Source organism: Boleophthalmus pectinirostris, unplaced genomic scaffold (genome assembly GCF_026225935.1).
Source record: "Boleophthalmus pectinirostris isolate CB_2022bp ecotype Guang Dong unplaced genomic scaffold, ASM2622593v1 HiC_scaffold_22, whole genome shotgun sequence".
NCBI lineage: Eukaryota > Metazoa > Chordata > Actinopteri > Gobiiformes > Gobiidae > Boleophthalmus > Boleophthalmus pectinirostris.
Window position 1 is genome coordinate 4035086 of NW_026571190.1, and position 4625 is coordinate 4039710.

Sequence of the window (4625 nt, forward strand, 5' to 3'; positions counted from 1 at the left end):
TACGTAATCAGAGTACAAATTATGAGTAACTGTATTCGGTTACATTTTACTGTTTAAGTGAGTGGTAATTAGATTACAGTTACTTTGTTGAAATAAATGGATTACATGATGGTATTTTCTGTTTTCACATTTCGTGCTATATCCCCCTTTTTTTTTTTTTTTCCACGGTATGCCGGACACTGACCCAGGTCTAAACCAGGTCTAAAACCAGATCTAAACCAGGTCTAAACCAGGTCTAAACCAGGACTAAACCAGGACTAAAACCAGGTTTAAACCAGGTCTAAAACCAGGTCTAAACCAGGTCTAAACTAGGTCTAAACCAGGACTAAACCAGGACTAAACGAGGACTAAAACCAGGTCTAAACCAAGTCTAAACTAGGTCTAAAACCAGGTTTAAACCAGGTCTAAACTATGTCTAAACCAGGTCTAAACCAGGACTAAACCAGGACTAAACCAGGTCTAAACCAGGTCTAAACCAGGACTAAACCAGGACTAAACAAGGACTAAAACCAGGTCTAAACTAGATCTAAACCAGGACTAAACGAGGACTAAAACCAGGTCTAAACCAAGTCTAAACTAGGTCTAAAACCAGGTTTAAACCAGGTCTAAACTACGTCTAAACCAGGTCTAAACCAGGTCTAAACCAGGTCGAAACCAGGACTAAACCAGGTCTAAACCAGGTCTAAACCAGGACTAAACCAGGACTAAACAAGGACTAAAACCAGGTCTAAACCAGGTCTAAACTAGATCTAAACCAGGACTAAACGAGGACTAAAACCAGGTCTAAACCAGGTCTAAAACAGGATTTAACAGGACTAAATCATGCTGTATGGACCGTGTCTCCTCATCTTCTATCAATAATATTTTTAATTTGGTTCAGTAAAGTCTTTTTAAAGTTTTTTAAAGTTTCTTTTATCAGACAAAACATCTTATGTGAAGATTTCCTAGTCTTTGCTTCTCTACAGCAAATCAAGTAATCCAAAGTATTCAGATTACGTTACTCACTTTAAGTAACTTAATGGATTCCATTACAAACTACATTTTGGGATATGTAATCTGTAATCTGTAGGGGAATACATTTTAAAAGGAACCCTCCCAACACTGTGTATATATAAATGGACATGGCTTACGTACTAGCCACCGTGTTCCAAACAGGAAGTTCACATGCGGCTCTTCTGGCTCCTACTGACCCTGGCTCCCTTTGACTTACACTGGAATACTGTCACCCTCTGTGAACCTCGTCATTTTGGTCTGAAAATGGTCATTAAACCTCTTGACATGATGCTGGTGTTTTAGGTTTTTTTTTTGTTTGTTTTGTTTTGTTTTTTGTCCGTCAAAAAATTATATTCTTCTGGGATATGCCTGTGTCATTACCAATCAAGAAAAAATTTGCTGGTTGAATAAAAGCAACTTTAAGTCTAAATTTGTCAGGGGTATGAATCATTTTTGGCTTGACTGTAGATACACACAATGTGAGATAACGTCTTGTTTGATTTTCAAGAACGTACTACATATCACAGTACAAAAGTAGTGTTGATGTATTTACTATTCCAACATTTTTGAACAGTTTGATCAAATACTGCTCTGAATCTATTCTGCAATTAATGTGTACATTTATATTTTATATGATACAAGACAGAGCTGAGCTGCTCTGTCAGATTGTGGTGGATCCCTCTGCCACCACTCCATAGTGTCAGTATTATTTAATTTTCATTATTATTTACATGAAGTTAATTACACTACACATAATTTAATTCCTTTATTTAGACTTATGTTCTAATTTGAGTGCACACATTTTAGTTAATATAAGTATAATTTACTTACACTTGTTCTTTTTGTTTTTTGAGCACCGGACGGACGACCCTGGGAGAGACCATCAGGACTCAGCAAAGGGGGGAGCACTATTTAATTTGTTTAGTTTGTGTTAAGGTCACATTATTATCACTTATTATTTTCTGTGTTATAATTATTTGCTTTTTTGTTACTTTGATGAAGTTATTGGTTTAGTTAGTTAATTAGTGTAATTCCTCCCTCTTGTGTTTAGCTTTAGTTGGTCCTCAGGTATTTAAACACACCTGTTCCTTTGTCTGGTTGGGTTAGTTTTGTTCTGTTCAGGTTGATTTTGAGTTTTCCCAGTTGGGCCCAGCTTTTTTTTGTTAATAATTTGCCTAATTTGAGCATTTGTTAAATTATATCTTTTTTGACTTTATTAAATTTAAACTTATTTTTTATTACACCTTGTCTTTGCCTTTCTGTTTGGTCCACTACACAGATGATTGAACTTGCAGAGAAATACACTTAAGTAAAGTGTGTGTGTGGGTGATGAAACTGTAAGAAGCCATTTTAATTTATTGATACATATGTACTCATCCCATCTTTCCCTTTTTTCTGTTTTCCTTCAGGTCCACAGTCCAACAGATGATCGTCTCCTTAGAAACTGACCTTCGAGTATCACTTTGGTGACCATGACAGTCCTCTTCATCCATAATACATGAAGAAGTACACGGTATTCTGAGGCTGTGGGACGTGCCAGTGAAAATGCCATAAACATGATGGGGAAGGAAGGAATTCTCTGTCGTCCACATGTCGCCAGGGGGAATCAAACCCAGGACCTTCTTGTTATGAGGCACTCCAGTTTTCTACATCTACTAAATACATTATGTACACATGTATTGTCAACACTCCTTTAATTAACATCAGGTATAAATGTGATACATGAGATTATATAAGACTGGACGTACACACACATATATAAGATAAGTTGCAATATCAAACATACAGTGGGACTAAACAGCTAAACTCTGAAAAGCCCAAAACCACATTTCAAATACAACTTTTAGGTCGTTTTCACACCGCTAGTTCGATTATTTGGTCTGCACCAGGCAATAAAATTGTTATTATGTAGCAAATACACTCCAGTGTGGTCCGCGTTCACACCGACAAACGAACCAAAACTGGTTCGATTGACGTGTCTCTGTTTCCCCGGTAAAACAGCGATACTCCAGTTATCAACACCGATGTTCCTGTTAATACCACGGGCCGTCCTCATCTCAAATTATCACCATGAACTTATAAAACAGCAACATGTAGAACTGTGTACAAACTCACCGCATCAGCCCAGAGCTCGGGTAACAGCAGCAGCCAACAGTGCTCACAGTAGCGCGCAGCTCCTCAGGACGGGGCTGGGGTCTGGTCCTTGGTCTTCTGTTACAAGCTCGTTGGTCAGATGGTCCGGAGGCTTCATCCTCCATGTGCTGGTTCCAAACGGTGGCGAGCAAGACCAGTGCTTGATGGACTTAGTCTGAGTGGGTACGTTCAGTCATCTGTGCACTGTTTCCGTGCGGGAAAAGCAAGAATGTGCTGTGGACTACAGGTCCGGGCGCTGCTCCTGTCCTCCGCGCTCAAGAACCACGGCTGGTTCCGAGGTGGTGCAGCATCCGGACAGAAGCGTGAGTCCAGTTTGGTTTGTTATATGTTGTTCTGAGCGTCCGTCCTCCGCGCATTTGGTTCTTCCCGGGGAAAGCGCTTCCTCAGGTCGAGGCTCCCCGCTCCAGCTCCTCTGAGACTGTATTTCTCACACTAGGCTAAAAGCAGGGACTTTTTTAAGTTGTATCAATTGAATGGGCGATTGCCTATTGCCATAAATTTATTTGGTTAATTAAAGCCTAAAATAACAAATGTTGGTTGCTGTGTGATCACGGGGAACACCGGAACCTCTCTGTGTGTGCAGGTCCTGATCAGAAATACACACCCCCCAATTTTGACTCACTCTGGAGCCACACGTTCACACACTGATACTTGCTCTGATCTTCGTGTGTTACATTCTCTGTATTGGCCATTGTTGGTAAAATAATTCTAAAATGAATCGCGGCTGCGTCTGGACAACAATCTGTTACTGCGCTGGAGTCGTACAGCGCGTCATTTCAGGCAGAGGAGACGCGTGTCCCTCCCATGATGCATTTCGAATAGTCCGTTTGTCCATACTGTCTGTGGTTTGGACCCGGGTTTGCGTTTACACCAGAGGAACCGCACCAAAGTTCCTCTTTTTTGCGGTCTCGGTCCGCTTGATTTGGTTCGGGTCCGAGTCCGATTGACGCTTTCACACCAACGCAAATGAACCAAACTAACCACTTTTGGTTCGAATGGACCGTTTGGTGCGCACCAAATACTGTCGGTGTGAAAACACCCTTAAACTGGGCAAAAGGCTTTATTCACGCTGACATCACAAACCAGGAAGACATTTGGAAACATGCGATGACAACTTCCGGTGGGCTCTGTTCGCTGTAGTAAGTCTGACAAAATCTAGAAAAATGAGAAAATGTCCCAGATTTGTTCATCTCCATGTAATTGTAGTGTTCCGTTATGTTCGGCTCATCAACAGTTACAACCACACCTCAGTTTTCATCATTTCCACACTGACGCACAGCTCCAAGTGCACTGGTACATGTGATTAGAAGAGATGAGGCGCCAAATTCCAAATGATTCCAAACAGCACATACGTCTGCAGTCTTCATTTTACCACTGATCACATTTACTTCAGTGGGTTTGATCACAGTGAGTCCAGTGTCGTAACTAGTGCTGTCAAGAGATAAAAAAATTGAGAGATTAACTAATTATGATCTGTA

At 40.7% G+C, this 4625-nt stretch overlaps 1 pseudogene; it reads left to right on the forward strand.

The window, feature by feature from the left end:
• LOC110165653 (complement C3-like) overlaps window positions 1-2441 on the forward strand; it is a 31459-nt pseudogene extending 29018 nt beyond the window's left edge.
• The last annotated feature ends 2184 nt before the right edge of the window (window positions 2442-4625 follow it).